Source organism: Anguilla anguilla, chromosome 5 (assembly GCF_013347855.1).
Source record: "Anguilla anguilla isolate fAngAng1 chromosome 5, fAngAng1.pri, whole genome shotgun sequence".
Classification (NCBI taxonomy): Eukaryota; Metazoa; Chordata; class Actinopteri; order Anguilliformes; family Anguillidae; genus Anguilla; species Anguilla anguilla.
In genome coordinates this window covers 44,804,581-44,821,973 of record NC_049205.1, presented here as the reverse complement: position 1 = coordinate 44,821,973, position 17,393 = coordinate 44,804,581, and the positions used below count along the sequence as shown (strand labels likewise).

General features: G+C 45.8%; 1 protein-coding gene across 4 annotated transcripts in view; it reads left to right on the top strand.

Annotated features, from left to right (window-relative positions):
- The first annotated feature begins 555 nt into the window (after window positions 1-555).
- Window positions 556-17,393, top strand: part of LOC118228383 (amyloid-beta A4 precursor protein-binding family A member 2-like) — a 65,313-nt gene continuing 48,475 nt past the window's right edge. For 2 of the 4 annotated variants that reach the window (XM_035419869.1, XM_035419864.1), the window contains exon 1: window positions 625-754. The gene's annotated coding sequence lies outside the window, so the exon portion shown is untranslated. Of the gene's footprint in view, window positions 755-17,393 lie in introns of all 4 variants that reach the window. The other 2 variants (XM_035419862.1, XM_035419866.1) reach the window with 2 other exon arrangements.

Genomic DNA, 17,393 nt, shown 5'->3' with positions numbered 1-17,393 from the left:
GTTTAATTCCTCCTCAGTGGGGGTGTTCTGGATTGGCTAGATTCAAAACGGATATGTGGATCCTAAGACTGGAAATGGACACCAGACTTAAAGAAAGGCTATGTGCATGGCGTACTTAAACAGCCCCATACCGCCACGGCCACCCCACCCCACCCCCCCCCCCCCCCCCCCCCCCCCCAGCAAAAATCCTATTTATAATTACATGGGCTCCTTACTCCATTTCATTTTAATGAAGCTCCCTAATATAGAATTTCGGAAAGAGTAACTGAATTAGTGAAATACCCCACTGGTATAGTAAAATAGACCAAAGATTATTTGGTTATGGCATACTATTTTTAACCATAACTATACATATATTTAACATCAGCGAAACATTATTTGGTAATATTACGAGCAGGGTATTATCAAAATACACATATAAACGAAGGCCTCCGAAGATACAGAAAAGCAATGGTCGATATTTTTGGAAGCTTGTACAACACGTTCCGTGTCTCGAGTGCGGTCCGTTGGCGAAAAAGTCTGCTTCTGCTCAACAGTGATCTGCCAGGGAACCGCAGCGCTGTGGATGTTATTTTACACATGTTCCCGGGTTGATTCCTATTGGCCTTCCTTTATCCTCTTCAGATTCCGGGGTCCATTAGCGATCTTGATGTGATCCTGGGTGCATCGGCAAGTGCGTAAGGCAGCAATTACTTCCACTACTCGAAAAGGGAACATTGGTTTGTTTAAAATTCTGCGTTCTTAATTTTTACAGGTAAGTCGCTAGATATCTTTTCCTTCTTATTGTGTGTAGGCTAAATGGAACAGTATGTGAAGTAAATGCTCAATAAATGGAAATATATGTAGCTTATAGCATCTCTAGTGCCTTAACGGCTTGCCTGTGTCCCAGAAAGCAACGTGAATGTTAAATATGTTCATAATAGTACTAATTACAATTTTTCCTGTTCTGCTGTGGAAAAAGTATTATATATAGATGTTTCTGAGAAACCCTCGCTGATAATAATTGTAACGCGTAATAGGCTGGTATTATTTAGATAACTAGCTTGCTAATTAAGGATATATACATGAACCGATCACTTTAACCCATGGCCAGAACGTTCCTTCAAAGCCAACCTGCACCATAAGTGTATTTCCTCGGTCCATGAAGTCGGTCATTTGAAAAACTGATAATGGTGAAATAAGGAAACAGTTACGGCCGAATTGCACATACTGTAATACATAATCGTTGGTCGCCTGTGATCAACCTCGGGCTACGTGAGAAGGCAAGCGAAATTAGATGTACAATTGATGCTAACACGATTCAAAAAGTGAGCAAAAACAGGAAAATATTGCCTTTTACTGAAGTTCCATGAGTCAGGATACTCTGACCAAGCCAATTGTGCTGCCAACTTTAAAAAGAATGTTAATCGCTAAATATTGCCTCCCTTCAAGGTGTGTGTGTGTGTGTGTGTGTATGTGTGTGTGCGTGCGTGCGTGCGCCCATGTGTATGACTGTATGTGTGCGCGCGCCTTATTGGACGATTCTGTTTTAATTCCGTTTTAAAGCGGGGTATGCTTAAATAAAATATGGTAGACTGATTGAGGGCATAGTGGATGTCAGTTTTTTTTTCTTCTTCTGCATGGCTTAGTCTGAATGCTGTATTTCGCATAACAAGATCTCGATTGAATTCTTGGACTTTCGTTTAAATATTCTCGGAATTCTACAGTACACATTATCTGTCGAATATGTTTGCATCGCAATGCAAATCTGAAACGCCATTAGAACTACAGCACTGTGCTTTTAAGTTTTGTTTGATATATTGTCAAGATGCAGAGCTTTTCACGAAATAGTTGGCTATTTACGAAGCATATGACATCCATCTGGACTACACAGGATAACGAATCACTTTTGCACATCAAATCAGGACTGCACTGCTGGGCTTACCATCCAATACGTCCCGTTCCCCGTAGACGTTTTTTTTTTGGCTATGCCTTCATTATGACAATTCACCCAGCCTCTGTTCCAGATGTAATTGACCAAACCTTCTGATGCAAGGTCGTCCGAATGAAACCTCAAACTGCATAGCGCGTTTATTATATAAGCCAATTATACTTCAAACGCCATGCCAAAGAAAATGAAACTATAGACAGGCAGGTTTACAAGAAGGCGCAGCGATTACATTCACGGAGCTTTGCAATAATTCTAAGACATGGAATGTATCACGTGTCTGTATCTTTCAAATGACCAGCGCATCTCTTAAATTTGGTCTATTATATAGGTTTTCTATTGAAATTGAAATATGCCTTATCCTCGTTGTCCTGAAGAATTTAGCAAAGTGAAAAATGTGTATACAGGAACAATTTTATAAGCTATATGACTCCCAAGAGTAAATATATATTTCATCCTTTCTCTGATGTTTACAAGACCTTACAGGTTGTCCATATTTGTTCAAATGAATATTGTCTTTACTGATTAAGGAAGCAGATTATCAGTAAAAAAAAAAAAAAAACCTTTTCCTTGCAATATACTTGTCTTCTCTTTAAAGTGTCTGCTGCAATACACCAAATGAACATTCTTTGTTTGTTGCACTGACACTTATAATATTCTGTTTTACAGCTGACTTGTGAAAACAAAGCTTATGGGATACAACCCAGTTATACGTAACACTGAGAACTCCCGTGTAATTCAGGGCTTTTCGACCGGATGTTTCACTTGTGCGTAGTACGTATATAAATGAATTATTTCTAGTAATCTCTTTTGATATAAAGTATTCAAAAACCTAGCTTAATTTTCAAAACACATGCTTTAACTATTTCAATGCTAAACAGTACCAGCTCAAACTAAATTCAAAACAATGCTTTGCTCTTTTGTGTTATGTGTTTTTTCTATGGCAAACTGATACGTCTAAGCTCAAAAGTGCTTTCACTGCAGCGAAAAAGCACAAACATGAGTGGGCACAGCGGGAGAGGAGAGATGGGCCCTGCTGCTGTATTTGGTGTTGACTGGTTTAAAGAGGGGATCCCAGGAGGCTGTTGTGGAGGTGTACTGTACAGGCTGTTACGTTAGTGTGCCCCCCCTCCCCCCCCTCGCCCCCCCGCAGAGAGGATGCTCGTTACGGTTCTGCGTGCGCCACAAGCCCTGAAGGACAAACACCGTGTTAACGGAGCGTGCCGGGCTGCTTTTAATGCGCCAGTAGGACTATTCTAAATCAGACCCTTGCAGAGAAGCTGGGGTGTCAGGAGAGGTCACTCCTCTGAGAGGGGTTTGATTGTAGGGATCTCGTAGCTCTTCCTCAGCATAATGAAGGTGACTGTTATACTGACAATCACATAAATAAGCAGACATCTCGCCTTGTTCTGTAGAGGTGCTACTATAATCAGGGAAGAGAGGGTGAGAGAAAGAGAGGAAAGGAGAGATATTAGGTACATATTGCAATAATCCATTCTGTGACATGACAGAAGCTCGGATAAGATGTTCGTTTGTGGTGTAAATCAAGATTGCAGAGGTGACGCGGTGATGGCTTCATAGCACTGCCTGCGTGTGTTGAGCGTGCCAGGCTACTTTCAGCACGGGCTTTCATTTCCCTCACTCTCTCTCTAAGCTGCTGTCGCATGCAGCCCTTTGATTTATTCATTCACTTTGTCCTTTTTAAGCGTTTTTGTTGCGCAGTGCTCCACTCTGTGACAGTTGCCCAGGCCAGAGCCTGCTGCACCCTGGCTGAGGGGTGTGTTCTGGCTGGAAGGGGCCAGAGGATGTGTGGCTGCACAGACTCTGGGGGGACCGATGGGCCCCATTACCAAGCCGGCCCCCTGTTTGAAATGAATAATGGGGACTGAGAGAAGCAATGCTGGGTCTGTCTGGGGGTTTTCTAACACAGTTTTACCCAATGATGTACGCGCAGTGGTTTGCGTAACACAGTCAGAGCAGGGGAAAAATAAAATAAAATTTAAGAATCAAAGCAGTAATGAGCAAATAAATCAGAAAAAAATATGCCCCTTTGGCTATATTACAAATACCACAACCTTCATCTCAGTATGTACTGTATGGAATCTAGTGATTTGCATTGCCAAAGGGCTGTGTTGTATGCGTGAGAGGGCACATGTTTTTTCCTTGTACATCGCTCAGAGGTTTGAATTTGAGCTTTCTCTTGGCTGTAGTTTAAATTGCTGCTAATATTCCTTTTGTACAGGATGTTAAACCTGCGGGAAATATGTCTGCTCTGTGCTTCAGCGTGCCACAGGAGCAATGCGGAAAAGTATTTGGGCTCAAATTATAATCAGCGCCCATTGAATTTCCTCTTTGAAGATATCGCCTGGGATCTGCTTTTTTATTTTCCAGCATTAAATATGCTGGCTTATATGTACTAATTTATTCGGCTCCATAATAACACTTGGCAAGAACCAGGGGGCCACTTTACACTCTTCCTCTACTGTGCATTGTACACAGTTAAAAGCCTCTTGACTTTCATGGTGGAAATCTAATTCTTCGTGATATTATTTTACACTGGGATATGTAGTTGCTAAGTAGAGCAAACAAAGGAGTTACTTATTGCGACCCAAAAACAGGCTTTCAAACTGGAACGGAGCATCTCACCTGGTAAGATGCTCAAAGCAAGAAGTGGTCATTTATACACTCCTCTTTTCATTTTGGGAAAAATGTTCGGTTCCCCCTTTTCCTTCATTTCTCACCCGCTTCCAACAATCCAGGGTCACATCTGGATGTATGGACTATTCCTCTGGGACTAGCCTGGTTTTTCTGCACCTCTGATTGGCAGAGATTTTATGATGCTTTCTTCATGGCAACAGAGGAGAGCAGAAGATGAAAAATACCTGATTATAAAGAGAACCAGACAATTAAAGGTAGATGATTTTTACCTTGAAAATATTATAAAATAACTGTGCTAAGGCATATCTATGATGCACTGGCAATCTCAGTCTTTACACACTTTAACTGAATTTGTGCACCTTTTATCTGTATTTGTTGTTCTAAAATGTGCTTGGGACATTTCTGGGCATGGTGCTCTTTTCTGTGTGGGGAGGGGTGGGCGTGGCTACAGAGCCTGTGGTTCGGGATCAGATCCCAGCAAAGCGTTAGTTGCTAGTCAGCTGCTGCAATGGCAGATGCTAAGAAGCCTAGATACAGCGAAGCAAAAAGACAAGCCGCCAGAGCTCGTTCGAGTCAACCTTGGAGTTACTTTTCTTTGGTGGCGTCAGCTGAAGTTCACCAAGGATGAAAAGCGACGAGGAGTAGGCCTGTTTTCTGTTGGACCTGTAAGTAACATTACTTCTAGCTAGTTACCTTATGCAGCTAGATCACTGAGGTTGGGTAGCTTTTATGTCAAATTCTGTTCTTCCATTAAGATGTCTTCTCCCCTATGGGAACTGCTGCTACGGTAATTCACCTGCATTTATTTCAATCAGGGGAAATGAATTAGATACAGCACGCATACTATCTAGTTAACATTATGTGTAGCTAACTACCCTACCGAAGCTAACAAAGTTGCTAACAAAAGTTGCTGAAAAGGCTACGGATAACTTCATGAAAAAGTCATTCACTTTACAAGTGTACTGGCTTGCTATGATAGACCTATGGCCTGCTAATGTTACTTATTCTACATTCAGTTCCGTGTTTATATCCCAATTCTAACTAAATGTCCAGGGGGTGTTTCAGGAAGCAGGATTACTGAGTTGGCTGGATGACTGTGTGGAGTAAAACCCAGGTCAGCTCTTTTTCAGTCCATGTTCCAGATTTGGGAGGGTTCTGAGTTTTACTCAGTGCAGTTATCCAGCTAACTCAGTAATCCTGCTTCATGAAACAGGGCCTAGAATAGCTAAATACCAAAAAAGGAAAAACACAAAATAGCTGTGCTGGCACTATGGAGTAGCTACCGTACAATGTTCCCATGCTCTAAGGGGTGCACTTAGTGTAAAGCTTGTTATAACACTGCCTAATTACTGTTACCATCTATATGGAATCATTAATGTTGCTAAAAATGTTTTCAATATCTCTGACCACCTCACCGCTTCACTTGACATTTTGCTTGTAGCGTTCAAGGGTGTGTTCTCAACAGAGGTGTGGGTGGGGTTGAGGATGAAGGAGGAAGGAGTGGGTGACTATACAAGGGCTGCAAAGTCCTACATAGTATCCCTTTAAAGAGTGCTCACTGTGAGTGGAAGCCCTTGGCTGGAAATAGTAGAGGCAGAAACCTTACCTTTGTTTCATTAGTAACCTTTCCCTTTATTCCATTCCTGGAACCGCTCTGCCTTATGAGCTAGCTTGGCAATTTAGTTCTGACTGAGGATCACTAATCAGTAGCTGGCTTTTTTTTTACTTAACTGTGTCTGTTTTGTGTTGTTACAGTACATTTCTGTAATTCACGTTGCTTTTAATCACGAGGACGTGATTATGCTGTAACTAAATCTATTTATGTCAGACTGGAGATGTACTATAGGTTAAAATCTAGTTCACTGCCTATTCTATTTGCAGACCACCAGACTGTTCTATCCATGGACAGAGCTGACTGCAGATTACATTTCACTGGGTCTAAAGGAAGGTCTCAGGCACACTCTACTGTATGTATTTTGCTGTAGGTTGAGGTCTAGGGCTTTTGTCATGAAAGAAAGAAAGATCAAATTAAATGTTCTGGCTTGTCAAGCACTTGAATCGGAGCAATTAACGTCTTCAGCCAGAATTGTGTGCTGTCAGAAAGATCTGCTAATTTGATCTTCCCCTTCTTGCTGCGGAATTACTTTGTTTTTTTTTTATTTTTAAGAGGACATTACTGTTGCCAAGGAGCCATGCACTTTCCTCTGCCTGGTCCAGCAGCAGATAACTCAAATCATCAAGGCAAAATTGTTTTTCATTCCACTTTTACTTTCCAATTATTCAGTCTAAAGACTGCTTAGAGAAGAATGTTCTCCTTATTTTTCTCCTCCAGTTCCTCAAGGTTTACACATTTCCTTGTGTCTGATGTAAAAGACATTACGCTGTGTGACTTGCATTTAAGGACTCTCAAAATGGGAAAGTAGGATTTTGCCATCAATTGAATATTCACACTCAAATTTATGATCAGTATTTTATTGCAAATATGGGAACACGTAAGGGCTTGTGTTCTGCGATGTGTTTGCAAACAAACCATCTCACGGATATGGGAGAAATTTATTTCAGTGTGGTGAGGGAATTTGTTTATTTACGTGAGCGGTAGTAAGGTTTAATGTATTAAATACAGGACATTTTGAAGTATTCCAGCAAAGACTAGCTGTTTGATCAACAGTGACCCGGCATATACTGTACAGTCTTTGTCTGCAGTACACGTTTATTGGTTTTTGGCTTATTGTTGTCCAAACCAAATTGCCTTTCCCTCTCAACAGTAAATATGTACTGTATTTAGGCGAGGCCATTTTGATTAGAGAAAGCTTTGATGCTGGGACATTAAAAGTGAAACGAATATCCTGTTGCATGAAAGGCTTTTTCTCCTTGTGGGACTTGTTGGTATATTATATTTCTGTCTCTGGTACAGCATTCTGGTTAACCTCTTGTTTTTAAGACAACCCATCTTCTTACACATTTTGAAACGTACTGTTTGCTTGTGAGGATGAAAGACTAGGGAAAAGCTGCAATACAGTCTTTGGCGCTGATCTCATAAGCGGGGAACGTCTTTTGATGTGAGCTATTTTCAGAAGCAGGATAAATGCAGAACGTCACTTGTGATTTACTCCCGTAATTTACTTGTTTTTTTCTGCGTAGCTTTCAACCGAGGAACATCTCCCTCCCCCCAACCTACAGATTTAAATTGAAGAAAAAAAATATATAATCCAGCTTCTTTTTTCCCATCCTGAGGAAAATGTAATTATGACTGTTTGGTTGGCTGGTGTTATATAAGACACACTGGGATGAGATTTGTTTCATTCCTGCCTGGCAACCATGAAGGCAGAGCAGTGGGGACCAGGGCTGTTAGTTACCCCACTTTAATGAGCCTGTTCTAATCAGCTTCAGCCCTGAAGGCCCCTGAAGGAGGACTGAGATAGCTCCCCAGATCTGGTTTGATCTGTGACATCACTGCACTGTGGAGCCGCACTGTGGGCATGGCGTTGCCAGCATGAAGTGGGGTCAAATTCCACCCTGGTCATCTAAATGCTCTTGGATCACACCTTCATTTCCCAGGACACAGTGTCATTGGATGGGGGTGGGTATTGGTGGTCATTTTTCCTACCTGTCATCTATACAGTGTCCCAGTCAACCTTGATAAACCAGGACATGCAGAATGGGGGAAATGGTGAGGGTGGGGGTCGTTTTCCTCAAATTGCAATGATGGCAACTACATTCATGTGTTGAGGTGTCTGTAGAGGTGCTCGTGGGGAGATAAAGCTAGTGAGGGAATACAGTTGCATGCTCATGTGGTTGAAGCTGCAGGGTTAAGGGAGCATGGTGAACATTTCCTTTTGTAGCCCTCCCTCACTCAAATCCACCCCACCTCCTCCATAGACCTCACATTAGCGGCAGCCATGTAAATCGCATTTCCGCACCGTCTTCCTGCAATTTTACACCGCGGCCGCATAATTTACTTGTTATGAGCGGATTTATTCTGCAGCGTGTCTGTGCAATTTAGGTAGGTAAGGAGTGCGGTTATTGAATTTCCTCATCTTTAAGTAATCCAGAATACAGATGTCACACTGTGATCTGCAGAGCCGAATCTCTTTCAGAGCCCGTGATGTGATAGCCACCCGTTAGTTCAGACCCCAGTGCATTAGCATTTAAATGAAGTTGCTCCATTTGGCCAAGTTTGAGGGGCTTTTGTCTCTTGTTGAATGAATCGGGCCTTGGAGAAAAAAAGAGGCGAAAACACTGGACAAAATCAGATTCCTTCGCTTGTTGAAAAAGAATTTCATTCATGCCTGCATAAATTATGAATTGTATTAAAAAAAAGAAAGCGGACTGGCATCCCTAATGTGAGATTCTCTGAAGCTGACAAATCAGCGCAGAATTATGCCCTTCCACAAAAATAAAATAAAATCATCCCCTTGTTTTCATTCTATTCAGTTACAAAAAGGAATTAGAATATGATTGCAGGAGAAAAAAAAAACATTTGAGTGATAAAAATGGCATGTAAACCAGCTGAAATATTAAAAATAGACATTAGCCTTGAAGTAGTGTATGGCTCAGTTACAATGCGCTTGTCTGGTACAGTACCTGGCAGGCAACTTTTGGCAGTGGTTGAGAGCTTGTGCCATTTAGAATGAACTTCAGAGCTTTGCAGGTCCAGGAACTGTTGGTTGAATTATTTGGAGTTTGTTGAAAATCGAGGTGGCTGACTCATTAGAAGTCAGTTGCGCCCACAGACATTCCCATTTAGGAGAGGTTGTCACGACCAGATTATTAAGCATTTTGTATTTAATGGGCTGACAGTGGACTATGAACATGCACTAGACGAAGACCATTGCTCTGTGAAGCAGTGATAGGTGGGAGATTCAAGGACAAAATTCAAATTTACTTCCTTCTGAGGCAGCCCATCATCATATATGGCCTCCAAGTTCTAGTTTATCAACAGCTCTGGCAAAAATAACCCCCAACTCTCCTGACGGAATTTTTTTTTTCGTGTCCTAACGTGCCCATTTGCGAGCGTGAGATATTGCGTTTCTATACGCATGTGACCTTGGTGTATCTTTCATGTAGCATCGTTCCCCAGCGCCAGCAGCTGCATCACGGGTCAAGAGATTACACCTTCCTTTTTGTGCGGCTCCGTTATGTCATTATTACTACTTAGGCTTTCAATTTATTCAGCGGGCTCACTCGTTAGCCGCCGTGCCTCAGTGAGGAATCGCATTGCATTAGCATTTAGATGAAGCTGCGCGTCCCTGCTGAGACGCGGTACTGTACTTCTCGGGCGCGCCGCTGAGAAATTCCTGCTCTGCCGGCAATTTATGCGCGTAATAAAGACACCTAACCCGGTTTAGCGCACGGACTCTGAAAGTGGAACTTTGTGTTTGAGCCATCATAGAACCCGGTGCATATATTAGACCGTTTTCCGTTGTAATTGTCTGGGTTTTTACAAAAAAAGAAACAAAATCCCCAATTGGTGCCTTAACGACTGTTTCAGGTGCAGAGCTGGTTCTTTCTGGGCATTGCTTTCGTTTTTGTGTTGTACTCAAAGCGCTTTCAAAGCTGACCACTGGCTTCTAAAAAGATGTGAGACAGGAGGCGGAGTGGGGGGAGTGTCAGGGGAGAGAGAAAGATCACAGAACTTCAGACACACACACCGCAGCGGCTTGTGATCGCTTCCTCTCTGTTGACCCTTGCCCTCAGACTGCATATTTCAGTAAGCCACTCTCTGGTAATACAAAATTATGCACATAAATCTGAAGCTCTTTCAGCTTGAGCCCCGGTAAGAATAGATGTCAGTGAATAAAATGTCAGAGGGTTCATATACGGTACAGCATCACATGGTATAAAGAGGGGCACGATCAAAATACAGACAGCCACAAAGAACAGGCTTCTTTTAACTTCCCAGGCTCCTTAGTTCTTATGATCTTATTAGTGAGTTTAATACATTATTAAATAATGACTGATAGAAGGTGAGTCATTCTTCTCTTCTCTTCTACTGTTATTCTATTTTTCTTCAGGCCTTGCCGTGTTTACCTTGTTTTTGCGTTTCGGGCGATGCTTTTTGCTGTTGTTAAAAGCCTGAGCTCCTCTTCCCTTCATCCTCTTCTTGTAAGCTTGTATTCTTTTTCTCTCTGCTCTTTTAAAAGTGTTTTTGTCACAAATGCGGACGCCAGGTTTCGTGCCCCGTTCTCGCCGTCCCCGCCAGCAAACCGCCGTCGCTCAGCGGGGGTCACGATGTTGTGGCGTTATGGCTTCCTGTTTCCTCCTCCCCATTCCGAGGGATTCCGGTTAAGCGTGAATTAACGGCGCAAATAACTGAGCGATGTAGCGGGAAAGGGCCAGCCCGGGTGTGATCTACGGCGTGCTCAGAAAGAGTAACAGCGGTTTCCGCGAGGACCGGAGGGAGAGCGCCTCGCATTTAAATGCCCCTTTCTTCGCACCTCCCCTCCAAGGCTACACCCTCTGAATTTTGATGCCGCGGGTTTGAGATACACCGCTCATCTTTCGTCTGCTGTTGAAGCCAGCGGTTTTGACTTTATGTTCGATGCAAAGCACATATTGATTTCCGTGCGGCTGAAGACGGGGAAGAATAAAAGGTGATGGAGAATTGCTGTTTTCCTTCAAAATTAAATCCACTTTTGTTTGGCACCTTTTCAAAGCATCTTTACAAGGCAGCAGGCTGTCATTATATTCGCAGGGTCTTTGATATACAAAGCCCGGAAGAAGACGCTTTCCTTTTAAGTCTCAGAGTTTTTTTTGTACTTTGCGTGACACAGAAAGGATTTTTCCTGAAAATTTCTGCTCCAGAGATCATAGTAACGGGGAATGCTTGGCTTGCTGCTCATTGTAAACACTGTTACAGTTATAATGACTTGTTCATGACCCGTGAGTCGTGTGGAGAATGTGCTACTCAGCACCATGGACAGTTCATTGTAAACCCCCTGGCTGCTTGACAACCAGTATAATGGAACTGCCTTTCACAGGATATGTCTTCGGCAGTTTATGCGATACACTCTGTGATGCACGGAGACCGGTAATCGTAAATGACATTTTACAAACATAATTACATTATTCTGAAGTAATTATATACATGTGATGCCGTGGCACCACCAGGCTTTTATGGCTCCTGGGTGAAAGCATTAGATGAATTTTTTAAACTATAAACAGTGCGCACTATTTGTGTTTGTATTGTGTCTCACTGATACTACTAGCATGCTGCGAATATTAACCTAAATTGCCATGCCATTTTTTCCAGCTGTTGTGTTCTCTAAATTTCTGAAAAGTCTAAGTTCTTTTATATCTGCTAGATGTAATTTCCAGAGCTTTGTTAAGTGTCTCCTGTGGAGAATAGAGTTTTATCCTTGACCACGTTTAAATTCTTGTCTACCATTGCACAAACACACCATGTAGAACTAAATGATACGGGCAAGTGGCTAATGAATATGAGTGTGTGTGCCTGTGTGTGTGTGCTTGTATGTGTGCATGTGTCATGCATATGTTTACCTGTGTGGGTGTGTTTGTGCGTGTGTTTGTATGTGTACATGTGTCACACATGTTCATCTGTGTGTGCTTGTGTGTGTGTGTTTGTATGTGTACATGTGTAACACATATATTTATCTGTGTGTGTGTGCGTGTGTGTAGTTCACACTCCCATATCTCCGTAGGCCAGACTCCAAGCAGCTTGATTTAAATGAATACAGATACAGATTCCTTGCTTCGTAGCGGTTGGGAGAGGTGGCAGATAGAGTGCAATGAGCGGGAGGGCTGCAGGGGATGGGGGTGATATGATCAGGGAAGGAGATGTTCTGCTAATTTGAAGGCAGAGAAAGGGCCAGTGATTTGCAGTAGTCTAATATGGGCGGTGGTGATTTGAGGGAGCACCACAATGGTGGTGATTTTAAGGTGTCAAGTAGAGGTGGTAGTGGGAATGGGAAGAAAGGATGGCAGGTTCTGTTGGATGGATCAACGGACCGAATCTCAAAGCACAGCTGAAGCTGACATTTTTTTACGTCATACATACGGCTGAGAATGATGAAGTGGATGAAGCTTATCCGTGCACTTAAATGCCTTCGTGCAATGGCACGCTTTTTATTTTTGGGAAGGCGTGTGTAGTACCTGTACGTGGTTCAAGAGGGGAATTTCATCTTTTCACAACAAAACGCAACGCGAGCTGACAGGAGTGTGCCCACGTTGTCACTTTGCGGAAGCGATTGTTTTAATGACGCGAGGGGAAACCATCAGACGCACCTGAGAATCCTGCGGGGGGGTGGGAGTGGGGGGGGGGGTGTTAAATGGATGTCAAAAGCACTGCTGCTAACGCTTTTTTTCCCACTGGCGTGCATGACAGCCTCCTGTAGAAATCAAGAGCAACTGAGGTAAGGAATCAAAAATTACACAACGGAACCGACTAGAGAAACACGACGAGCACAGTGAGCCTCTGACTCCTGATGTCTTAGCGGGCTGGAGGGAGATGAAAGTGGATCCGACGGGGATTTTCTCTGGGTGCTGACAACATTGCATCTTAGCACCTGGTGAAGGCAACCTTCCAACCAACCAACCAATCAAAAAAACGACAACAAAAAGACAAAAACCGAAATAACATTGGATCCTTTCATCTGTTCGCGAGCCGCGTGAGGCAGCGACCAATCGGGCGAGTCTTTGTTTGCACGTCCCCGGCCCAGCCCTGCGGTCGCAGTCACTTACAGTACGCTGCCCTCGCTCTGCTCCTCTCACACCAGGGCGGGCTCATGCATTCTAATGAGGGAATTAAGAGAGGCAATTTGAAGTTAGGAGATAATGAGTTTAAAATCATAAAAGTGCTTGTGTCAGCGCAAGCGTGGCGGGCCGAGTCCACCGCTCGACACCCTCGGTTTACTCGAGTTATCGTCCAATCACGAGGCGATGACATTTTAACGGACGGCCGTTAATGTTGGCCAAGGGAATGTGTCCCTTTGCCTGGACTGTGGTGTCTAAGTCAATGCAGCGTGTGTGGGAAGAAAATACTGCTGTTTCCTCATTAGGGTAAAGAAGCGATAACGTATATGAATTATGGGATACTTCCCCGTGGTACAGCTTTGCCCAATAATTTTAGTGGCCCCTGACTTGGGTGGCCAGGAGCAATAGCTCTCCGTATGTCGGCCATTTTGGCTCATTAAGGTGCAGAGGGAGATGTGAATCTTCCTGCAGGGCAGATTCTCTACACTGGACTCCGCTGCAGCCAAATTGCTGTGGGTCAATGTGCCCCATTTTGACCGATCACTGCGTGTTTATTACTGGTATTGTAGTCTCACTCTGTGATTTCCACTCCGCTGGCAACCACTACCCGTGTGTGTAATGGAGTGAAATGTCTTCCGACTGCTGCTAGATGTAAGAGTGAAGAGCTTCAGGTAGCACAAAATGCCCCTTTCATTTTTTGTTCAGTTGTTCGGCAATTTGATCGTCAGATTCTCCCCTACGTAATAGTTTCTGTCTCTCGTGTTAAGCTTATACGGGTTTAGCGCTTGCACAGAGGGAGTGTACTCTGAGAAAAATGAGGGTGGTTTTATTACTTCTTCGGATTGGTAGGATTTTTTTGTGAGCGTGTAAACAAAAACCATCAAATGAAATAGAAGATGATCTCACATTTCGGAGGAAAACAAATTTCCTTTCGGAGATTAATAAAATATCAGCTGTCTGTCTTATCGAGCATGCTGAGGCCAGGCTGTGCCCGCAGACGCAGTGTTGTGATTCAGCCGTATGGTGATAACGGGGGCAAGCCCCGGTGTGACTGAACGACTGCAGCGTGACCCCGCGTCCTCAGCTTCCTCAGAGACGGCCTGGTCCGGACGACCCTCACCGCGCACCGCACGCTGAGCCAGGCTCCGGCGGGCAGCGCCGCCTCCCCCACCGCCCCGCCCTCGCGCCGAAAACACCGCTTCGCAGATTGCATATGGCAGCCAGATGTACGCTACCGGTCCGGAGCAGGAGGGCTCTAACGAAATGGACTTTTCAGCCCTTGCGCGGTGCAGCGGGGATGAAGGCGTGCAGGAAGAGTGATTTATCTGGCGTCAGCCGCTGCCCCCTCTACCCCTGCTCGCGCTGATGAGGGGGATATCGACAGCGGCGCCGTATCAGCCCCTGGCCTCCGCCGCGGCGCCTTATCTCCGTCCGCCCTCCCGACCAATAACGAGGATTCGGTGGCGGGGGGCGTTGAAGGGAATCAAATCTGCGTCGCTTGTTATTGCGTCCTGACCTTTCTCCCGTGTGACCGCCGCGGAGCGTAGCGGCGACATCGTGCCGGTGGCGCCCGTTCCGAGCCGCCCTTTCGAGAATTACGGCGCTCCCGCCGTATGCAGATGAGCGGAGGTGAATGTGTCCTCCATTAGCTTCTGACACCTCGTAATCCTGATTGTGCAGATGGCAATAAAGGACGGATCTAATCAGCCAGCTTTTTTGCGCCTTAAAAATGCTCCCGTCCTCGTCCCCTGAGTGGGCTAAATGTTCCCGGGAGGCGGAGCTGTGCGGGTTCAGGTGGGATACGGGCACTGCATCGGGGTGACCGGGGTTAGTGGGGTGACTGGGTGCTGATGCCGGAGTGCCAGGACCCGCCTTTTGCACCATGGCAACAGTAATTATTCAGTGGAGGTGCATTATTGCCTGAGGTATAATGAGCACAATCTGGTCTAGGCCAATATCTCCATTACATTTGAGTTATGCAGCTGGAACATTAATGATGCTAATTAATTTACGGAGCTGCTTGATAAGAGGTGCGGTTCAGGTTAGGGCCCTCGTGTACCGTAAGCATACAGTGTGCAGTGCCCCGTGACAGCGTGGAGGCAGAAGTGGAAATAGCCTATTTCAGCTTTTACAGGCCGCTCCCAACATTTATTTCCGTGACCTGTCAGTCCACAGCCCCTCCCCCCGCGGCCACGCCCTTTGGAGAGAATGATTTGTAGTGTTTTTGTTCCTCATGATGCACACGTAGTGGACTCCTGTGCTGAGTTTTTAATCCATATCTCTAACATCTTTCTCAAAGGTAGAGCAATTAAAGATTTTTGAGGGCGAGTTGACAAATTTGTGCCGATTCAGCTGGTGTGGCGTGAAAACCTGAGCGAAGGGGGGGTGTCTCGTGGCGTAGCCTGTAGAGCACTGTCCACATGCCCGTTACGAGCCGCGACGTCGCCGGTTCGAATCCCGACCGCGCGACCTTTGTCGCACGTCTCTCCCTTTCTTTTCCCCTGTTCTTCCTGTCTCTCTACATTGCTCTGTCCAATAAAGCTGAAAAAAGCCCAGAAGAAGAAAAAAAAAACCTGAGTGAAGCACGGCTGCCTTGCCTCCTCCTCCTCCTGTCTGTGTGTGCGGCGTGCTGTCGAGCATGCGGGCCGACGGGTACCGCGCAGGCCCGGAGGTCCCCGGAACGCGGCGTAGAGTCCCGCGCGCCCGAGGAGACGGTGATGGGTTTTTCCTGGGCGGCGGCACGCCCGCCGTAAGGCTCCTTCTCCATCTTCCTCCTCCTCCTCCACTGAAGCCCACGGGACGGCAACTCTGAAGCACTTTTCAATCGCTCAGAAAACCGATTTCACGCGGCCGACTCGACTGACGGGCACCGTTTGGTAAAGAAAAACCGAAGCCCTGTTTGTTTGCATATCTACGGTCCTTGTCGCAAGAAAAACAAGCGGTTTTTTCATGGTGCGAGATTGCAAAGGAACTGGCATGTGTCTGGCTAAGAACACCCATTTTCCATACACTCCCTCCAAATGAGAGTGGGCCCATGCGCTTTTCAGGTCAGCAGGCGGTGAGACCGCAATACCCATGAAAAACACGAAACCGCTCTCTGCCGACCGTTATTTTCGTTATTATCATTTTTATTGTTGCGGTGGCCGTTGTTTTGGTTTTCGCCGAAAGGCTGATGATAGTTTTCAATCTTTTAATTCTCTGCCCTGTGTCTTTAAAACACAAGCGCCGTGGAGCAGCTGAAATAAGCGTCCGCTGACGGCGGGCTGTAATGGCTAATTTAGCGATCTGCCGCGGAGAGCGGCTGTAAACGCGTAGCCGGGTGGGCGGGCGGACCTGTCGCCTCTCGCGGCGACCGCGTGTATTAGCGACGCCGCGCTGGGACGGCTGCTGACGGAGGCGACCTCAGCGCCCCGTAATCACAGCCTCTCTCTCCCCCGTCAACTGCCACCGCCACCGCCACCGCCACCGCCACCGCCACTCCCACGCCTGTCCTGACAAAACCCTTTTGGCGATGCTTGGTCTTTTGCGGTTAGATTTTGACGACCGCTTCTTCACCACATCGAAGCACAAGGCTGTTTGATGCACCACGGGCTTATAAGCAGCGGTGCAGTGCGCTTTCTGGCCGGTTCGGTCACGGGTTTTCGGGTGCCGCAGGTCTCTGGTCCATTCGGGGGGGTCAGGTCTTACGCAGAGCTGTGGGTGGAGCAGCGCTCTCACTTTCACTGAGCGCTCATCGCTCATCGTCCCGCCCGTGTCCTGAAATACCTTTCCTCCTCGACTCACTCCCCGGCCGCGAAAGCGCATATTGTTCTCTCTGTCTACCCCTGAGAGTTGTTCCTGGTGACCCGGCCTCTGCTGAAGCAGAGCAGAGCAGAGCCCGCCCACTGCAGAGGCAGCCGCAGGCCGCAGCGCACGCCGCTGTACTGCCTGTCAGCGCACGCCGCTGTACTGCCTGTCAGCGCTGCCGCCCACACGCTCGCGCTGTCCACTCCCCCTGTATTCCCACTAGAGGACATGGGGTCAGGAGAGCATACACTACACATGCACACACTCACTGATCGCACACACACACATGCACACACTCACTGATCGCACA